This window comes from Hordeum vulgare, chromosome 6H (assembly GCF_904849725.1).
Source record: "Hordeum vulgare subsp. vulgare chromosome 6H, MorexV3_pseudomolecules_assembly, whole genome shotgun sequence".
NCBI lineage: Eukaryota > Viridiplantae > Streptophyta > Magnoliopsida > Poales > Poaceae > Hordeum > Hordeum vulgare.
Window position 1 is genome coordinate 461,518,385 of NC_058523.1, and position 9,117 is coordinate 461,527,501.

A 9,117-nucleotide genomic window follows, 5' to 3' on the forward strand; every position below is an offset into this window, starting at 1 on the left:
ACTTAAATATAGTTCATAAGCCCCAAAATATCCCGCTTGAAGACTAACTCTCAAGTTTCTCCCCCTTTGTCATCAAGTGACAAAAAGGGACAAACTGAGGACTAACGCCCGTGAAGACTTCACTTCTTGGCGGTTGATGAAGAGCCGTGATGCTTCTTGGGAGTAGTCTTCTTCCTTGGACCGGTAGCAGTGTCGAGTTGTTCTTCATCAGTCTCAGCAGTGTGGAATGAAGAAAAGAGTTGTCTTCAAGGTCTGGAACTGGAATGGGCCTGAACTTATTCTTGGGAGGCCACGACCAGTCAAAGTCTCACTCAAAGTCCATTTCTTCAAGCTGTGTCTGAGTCTTCACATGTGCAAGTGTAGCCCAGGTGCGATCAAAAACCTCATGCAGATAGTGATGGTTAAGCTTCACAAAGTTATGTATTTCAGTGAGGGTTTTCACAATGGCGTCAAACTAGCGTTTGACCCACTTGTGATTGCGATCCACCTTCTGGTGAAGACTGAGGAGGAGCTCTCTTGTATTCATCACGCGAGGAGGAACGGGGCTTGCCGGACGAGTCTCAGTATCATCCCATGAAGAATAAGCTTCTGGCTCTCTGAACTGGCCATCAAGGGGCCTACTGCCTTCTTCAATCACTGATTTGCCTTTTCCTTCAATGGGCTCGAAAGTCTTCTTGTTGACCCGGATAGGAGGCATATAACCAACACGGTTTTGGCAATCAACGTGGAAGTTGATGCCTGTCCTTGTCCTAATGAATCTCATGATCCATGGGGCATATATCTTGTGATCAAATGGACACATAGCATAGTCGGCCAAAGTCCTAAAGAAGAAATCATGGATGTTTATAGGAATACCATGGATGATGTTGAAGAGGATATTCTTCATGAGGCCTACGACATCTTCTTCATCATCATGGCCTTTGATCGGCGCGAGCACACTGCAGAGGATTCTGTAGATAGACCTTGGTGTATATTTGAGCTCGTGGACGAGGAATGTTTTTCTCGGTGATTCTCCTTCAGCCAAAGGCTTCATGAGGACTTACATCATCCCGTTGGGCAGCTCACGCTCACCATAAAGCTTCACAGCCTCCTCTGAGGGAATTGGTACAAGCAGTTCACGGAGGAGCAAAGTAGCAGGAGCCTTGTAGTGAGTGTTTTGTGTCATCCAGTCAAACACCCAAGTGTTAATGTCTTCAGGGTTGCCAGAGATGTGAAGAGTGGCATAGAACTGAAGAATGAGCTCACTGTTCCAGTCAGAGATGTCGAAGCACATTGGCAGCAAACCAGCATCATGGAGTACATTGAGGATTGGCTCTAGGCACGGTATAGCTTCAAGTTCAACGCGAGGAATATGCATGTGCTGGAATATCTTGTTTCTTCCACACAGCATAGAGGCATAGTAATTCAGCTGTGTCCTAGTCCAAAATTTCAGATGCCTCATTTGAGGCTTGTCATAGGGGTTCTCTCCAATGAACTACATGCGTTCTTCAAAGAAATTCTCCTTTTGAAACTGTGGTCGCTTGGAGAATGGCTAACGCTGAACTGGCTGAAGATTTTGCTGAGGAACAGGAGGGGAGACAACAATTGCAGTCTCGGGGTTGAGCACGATGAAGGCATTGTCTTGATCAGGTGCATTTTCCTCAGCATTTTCCTCAGGGTGAGGAATTTCATCAGCTGGGGCTTCAGGCTAAGGAGATGGCTCTGGCTGGGCGTCAGGCTGAGGGGCTTGCTCTGGCTGTGCATCAGCAGACACCTGAGTCTTCGCCGGAGGTGGTGAAGACTTTGTCTCCGAGCTGGTTGCAGCCGGGAGTGAGGAGCTGGAGGTGGCGGTCATTGGCTTCATGACTGGCTTCTGTACTTGTGTCTCTTGAGGCTTTGGTGGTGGTGCTGAGGATTTTGGAGCTGAGGGTTTTGGCGTTGAGGGTTTTGAAACTGATGCCTGAGCAGACTTCTCGTGAGCCTTTGGAGCCCTTGGCTTTGATGGCACATAATGTGGTTGAGGAATTGCTGAACCAGAGGTCTCAGCGGCAGAGGAAGTAGTTGCAGCTAAGGATTCATTGAATTTCCTCACTGCAGCATCTGCCTGCTTCTTGAGCTTAGCCAGATGCTTTTCCTTCTCATCTGGATAGTCATCAAGGGTCTTGAGGCTTGAGGGATGTGCTACTTGATGAGCCTCAAGTGGGGCCCGTTTGCCAGGAGGCTTCAGGGCGAATTTCTTCGCATATTTGGCAGTTACAAACCTGTATTCCTTCCATTCCTTAGCACATCGGCGTTCTATCTTCTGCATCCAAATCTTTCTCTTGGCCATTGTTTCATTTTCATCATGTGTACAATAGTCCAAGTAAATATCCTCAGGGATATCCACAACTGTGTTTGTTCAAGTTTCTTTCCTCCCTTCTGTTTTCTATCATCCTCCATTTTCTTCAGCTGAGGATTTTGCTGATGAGATTGAACTCTTGAGGATTCTGATGAGACTTGAAGCTTTTCTTCAAGAAACGCTGCAAATGAGTTAATGTGATGAGAACCGACAGATTCATCAGCTGACATGTGTGTACCTGTGAACAGAGTATAGTTGCGAGGAATTTGGAGAGGTCATATGTGTTCTCTGATTTGAAGAAAATGAAAAAGTTTGACAGGTGAGGAATTTAACCAGTGGTTGAGGAATTTGCCTAAGCATACTTTTCTTGGGTTCCAAAGTTGTACACATCCAAAAATTCGCACAATTGAGGAATCTCGTGAAAATCTTAGATGCTTAGTGAAGTTCATCAATGGTGTGGTGATAGGCAGTGTTTGACGAATCAAGTGCATATCGACTCTTGAGGAAAAACATATTTCACATAGGAGATGTAAAATAGTAGATCTAACTTGCAGTAAAAATGGGATTTTATTTACCCTGCAAGGTGCGCATGAAGAACACAGAAAAGGTGTGTAGAGAAGCTCTTCGGTCGCGTGTCCAATGCGCCCTAACCCGGCGACAGAGGACGTCTACGGCGGCGGCGGACGAAGATGGTCCAACTCCGGCGTGGTTCCGGCGACGGAGAAGTCGAGGCAGTGAAGCTCTTCCTCACCGGCGACGAGATTTCCAGCGGTGGCGCTAGGGTTCGGTGCTTTTTGCTGTGGCAGGAGAGCAATGGGGGCGAAGAAGAGTTTACCGAGGGGGATAAGGACATATTTATAGCCAGGCAGTTACTGTTGGCGCGAAGATTTTGGACCAAACAACCCTTGCCTCTACGTCTTCGCAAGACACGTGTAGTTCCCGAACAAGGCGGTGGAGATAGTGGAGATCGTGGTTATCCGAACGTGGGAAGTGGGGTTCAGTGATTCTGCATTAAAGAAATAATTTTTTAAGATTTGAGGATTTTTGTTACAAAATCATCAGCTGACAAGGACGCAGTGAGGATTTTGAACAAAGTTTCAAGTAGAACGCATATGAAGAATCGAATAGACAGGATGAGAATAGTATATAGGGAAAGTAGGGTCCGATCACATTCACTTAGATGAATATAAACTTGAAGAAATAGCTATAAGTGAATGTTGTTGAGGACTAGAAATCACAGTCTATCTAGTCAAACGAAAGTCATCAAGTGTTTTTGAAGATTTTGTGATAAATCGTCACAATGAAGAACAATTGTTTTGAAGAACAACACATTTTGAGGAAATGGAATATTTGAAGAAAATCAACTTGAGGAATTTCACATTGGGCGGTGGCGTGACCCACCATATAAGAACGTTGATTACAGACGCCGCGTATAATTGTCGTAGGGCCCTGAGACTCAATTTCTTCGTTGATTTCTTCACATTCAGAGTGATATTCTTCATTAGTTGAAGAAAATCGATTCATCATGTGTTGCACATCTAAGTCATCAATTTTGCATAAGTGTTAGGATGTGTGCATGTTTTTACAAAACATTTGAAGATTCTAAGATATTTAGCTCACACCGCAACTTGCAAAACCTTTTCTCATCCAAGGGCTTAGTGAAGATATCTCCCAGTTGATCATCAGTCTTCACATGGTCGATGAGGATATTGCCCTTGAGGACATGGTCCCGAAGAAAATGATGACGAATCTGGATGTGCTTGGTCTTCGAGTGATGTACTGGGTTGTATGCAATCTTGATTGCACTCTCATTATCGCAGTAGAGAGGCACATTCTTCATGTTGATGACGTAGTCCTTGAGGGTTTGCTTCATCCATAATAATTGAGCACAGCATGAACCAGCAGCAATGTACTCAGCTTCGGCAGTGGAGAGTGATACACAGTTCTGCTTCTTTGAGGACCAGCAAACTAGTGATCTTCCGAGGAAATGGCATGTACCAGAAGTTGACTTGCGATCCACACGATCACCAGCATAGTCCGAATCAGAATATCCTACCACATGAAGATTGGAGCCCTTGCTATACCATAATCCTAGTGTTGGTGTGTGAGCTAAGTATCGAAGAATATGCTTCACGGCCTTATGGTGTGATTCCTTCGGTTTTGCTTGAAAACGTGCACACATGCAAACACTAAGCATTATATCTGGCCTAGATGCACATAGATACAATAAAGAGACAATCATAGAGCGATATACCTGTTGATCAAATTATTTACCATTTTCATCAGTGCCGAGGTCGTCGTTGGTAGGCATTGGAGTCTTGGCACCTTTGCATTCATGCATGTCGAATTTCCTCAGAACATCCTTGAGGTATTTCTCCTGTGATATGAAGATTCCATTGCGTTGTTGACGAATTTGAAGACCTAAGAAGAATTTCAGATCCCCCATCATAGACATTCGATATTCTTCACTCATCATGTAAGCAAATTCATCACTGTATCGTTTGTCAGTACAGCCAAATGTGATATCATCGACATATATTTGACACACAAATAGCTCATTATCATAGGATTTAGTGAAAAGAGTTGGATCGAGTGAACCAGGTTTGAAGCCTTTCTTCATGAGGAATTCCTTCAATGTATCATACCATGCCTGAGGGGCTTGCTTGAGACCATAAAGAGCCTTTTTGAGTCTGAAGACTTTGTCTGGATTCTGTGGATCCTCAAAACCTGGGGGCTGAGCAACATATACTTCTTCCTCAAGCTTACCATTGAGGAATGCACTTTTCACATCCATTTGATATAAGATGATGTTATGATGATTATCATAACCAAGTAGTATTCGAATAGCTTCAAGTCTAGCAACAGGTGCAAAAGTTTCATCGAAATCTATTCCTTCAACCTGTGTGTAGCCTTGGGCTACAAGTCGTGCCTTATTCCTCACCACTTGACCATCCTCATCTTGCTTGTTTCGGAAAATCCACTTGGTTCCGATGATATTGTGCTTGCGAGGATCTGGTTGTTTGACGAGCTCCCATACGTCATTCAGCTTGAATTGAAGAAGTTCGTCTTGCATAGCTTGGATCCACTCCGGTTCCAAGAAAGCCTCAGCAACTTTTGAAGGTTCTGTGATAGACACAAAGGAGAAATGCCCACAAAAGTTACCTAAGTGTGAAGCTTTTGAGCGAGTGAGAGGACCTAGCGCGTTGATGTCATTGAGGATTTTGTCAAGTTCCACTTCATTTGCAATCCTCAGATGAGCTGGTTGAGGATTTCGTCTGGGCTGACGAATTGGTTCTAGAGTAATTTCCTCAGGAGCATCTTCTTGATTTTCATCAGTGATGGGGATTGTTTCTTCACCAATTTCCTCAGTGGGGACAATGTCTTCAGTAGGTTTGAGCTTTATTGCTTCCTCAGGAGACAGCTTATCCTGTTGATGATATGGCATGCAGTGTTGATTGCTTCAGGCCAAAAGCGACGAGGTGTCTGATATTCTTCAAGCATAGTTCTTGCCATTTCAACCAGAGTCATGTTCTTCCTTTCGACGACACCATTCTGCTGAGGAGTATAAGGAGAAGATAATTCGTGAGTAATACCAAGTTCATCAAGATAATCATCAAGACCAGTGTTTTTGAACTCGGTTCCATTATCACTCCTGATATGTTTGATCTTGATGCCAAAGTTCGTCGAGGCCCTTGAAGAAAATCGTTTGAAGATTTCCTGCACTTCAGTTTTATACACTATGATATGCACCCATGTATATGTGGAATAATCATCAACTATGACGAAGCCATATAAAGATGCTGCATTGGTTAGTGTGGCATAGTGAGTAGGTCCAAATAGATCCATATGAAGCAATTCGAATGGACGTGTAGTGGTCATGATAGTCTTCGAGGGATGCTTGGATCTGGTCATTTTCCCAGATTCACAAGCACCACAGAGATGATCCTTGAGTAATTTGACTGATTCGATGCCGATCACATGCTTCTTCTTCGCGAGCGTGTGCAAATTCCTCATGCCTGCATGACCTAGTCTTCGGTGCCACCACCATCCTTGTGAGGTTTTTGCTAGTAAGCAAGTGGCTGGTTGAGGACCTATAGAGAAATCAACAATGTACAAATCCCCTCTTCTTACACCTTGGAAGACTTTGGATCTGTCAAATTCCATGATGACTACACATCTATATCTACCAAAGATAACAATCATATCAAGATAACAAAGCATCGAGACTGACATGAGGTTAAAACCAAGGGATTCAACAAGCATTACTTTGTCCATATGCCTATCCTTGGAAATAGCCACTTTGTCAAGTCCCAATACCTTGCTTTTACCTTTGTCAGCATATGTGATTTGCTTCAGAGGAGATGGAGTTAGTGGCATATTCATCAGCAAGCTTTTATCACCAGTCATGTGATGTGTGCAGACACTATCAAGAACCCACTCAGTATTCTTGGGTTTGTCATCCTGCAGAAGAATTAGTACAGCTTACCATCTCATATGCTTCAGATTTGAAGAATATGATATCAATTTCATCAGATAAGAATTTCATCACAACGGAATTATAAGGATGAGTGAAATATTTCTATTTCATCAACATTAGCTTGCGTCCTATCAAGCATTTCCTCAGGTCTCCAGCAAATTCTTCAGATGATGATTTTCATCTGGAGACCTGACCTGCAGAAGTGATTAGTTCGATTTCTTCACCACCCACATCTGAAGGGGTGGCAAAGCATTCATCATCCTGCGAGCACCATATGAGAAAGGTGGCATTGAAGCTAATGCACTTCTCTTAATAGTAGGGGGGTTAAAGTACTCATATGAATATGCAGAGAACTGGTTTGAGGATTTATGAACATATTGATTTGAAGAGTAATGCTCATATTCATATTCCTTGTAGTTTCCTTGCATGTTAGACGCATTAGCACGGGTACGAGCATAATTTTGACCAGTTGAGGATTTTGATCCTCTTGAAGACTTTGGTCCTCCTGAGGAATTTGATCTGGGATTCCGATTCTTCAGTGGTGGTATCATTAGGACATTCACCTAAAGATTTTCAAGACAGCTTTTGGGAACCCAGATTTTCCTCAAGGGAGGGCCATTCCTGCAGTTAGTTCCAACATATCGAGCAAATACTTCACCAGATTGATTTTTGAACAGTTTATAGTTGGAGTCAAATTACTCATCTGAGGAATAGGATAATTCACATGAAAAGCCAGTTAGATTAGATGGATCAAAAGGAGGCCCAGTAGCAGCAACCCATGAGGTTTTGGGATACTGCTCAGGTTTCCAATAAGATCCATCAGCATTTAATTTCCTCTCAAAGGCAATTCCTTCTTTCCTCGGGTTCCTGTTCAAGATCAGCTTTTTGAGCACATCACAATGGGTTTGATGTCCTTTGAGGATTTTGTATATTCCTGTCACATACAGTTCCTTCAACCCTGCATTTTCATGAGTAACATTTGTGTTTTCCTCAGGTGAGGAAATATACACAACAGGTGCAGTTGAAGAATTTGTAGCAATAGAAGCATTTGATGATTCTGGTGAGGAATTAGCAGTTTCGCGTTCAATGCATTTAAGACATGGAGGAATGAATTCAACTTGACCAACGCTGATCTGTTGAGCTAGTAACGAATCATTTTCCATACGAAGATCATCATGAGACATCCTCAGCTTCTTTAGATCAAGCTTCCTTTGAAGAAATTCATAGGAAAGCTTCTCATGATCAACGAGGAGTGCATCATAACGATCTTGAAGATTATCAAATCTAGACTGAAGACTTTTCACATCTTCAGTGAGGATTTGGGTAAGGTTCATTTCATCATTCAACAGATCATCACTTTTATCTAGCAGTTTCTGAAGCTTTTCCACGGCAGTTTGTTGTTTAGTGGCAATGATAGCAAGTTTACTGTAACTTGGTTTTTTATAATCATTAGGTTCACAGTCACTTGAATCAGAGGAGGAGGCATTATTTAGTACCTTTGAACCTTTTGCCATGAAGCAATAGGTTGGAGCGAAGTCATCAGCATAGTCATCAGTGTGGATGGTGCAATCATTTTCTTCAAGATTGAAGATTGACTTGCTGACTAAAGTGGTTGCCAGTGCAAGACTAGCCTGTCCGGATTTTGAGTCTTCATCAGAACCCTCTTCTTCATCACATTCCTCTGATTCTGCCTCGGAGTCCATTTCCTTGCCAATAAGTGCCCGAGCCTTTCTAAAACTAGTCTTCTTGTGCGATGAGGGCTTTGAAGATGAGGATTTTGAAGATTTCTTCTTCTTCTTCGAGTCATCAGAACTGTCATCTTTGTATTTCTTCTTCTTTGATTCCTTTCCCCAACGGGGACAATCAGCAATGTAATGACCTGATTTCTTGCACTTGTGGCAGGTTCTTTTCTTGTAGTCCTCAGATGAAGATTCTGATTTCCTCATGTCTCTTCTTGAAGATTTACCGAACTGGCCACGTCGTGTAGACCTCTAGAATTTCCTCACGAGCATTGCAAGCTCCTGTCCAAATTCTTCAGGGTCACCAATGTTGTCATCCGAATCTTCTTTTTCAGATGAGGAAATTGCTCTAGCCTTCAGTGCACGTGGTCTAGAATAGCTTGGTCCATATAGATTTTTCTTTTCTTCTAGCTGGAATTCATGAGTATTTAGCCTTTCAAGTATATCAGCTGGATCAAGCATCTTGTAGTCTGGTCTTTCTTGAATCATCAGAACTAAAGTATCAAATGAAGAATCCAAAGATCTCAGCAGTTTCTTCACAACTTCGTGATCAGTAATGTCTCGAGCTCCGAGTGCTTGCAGTT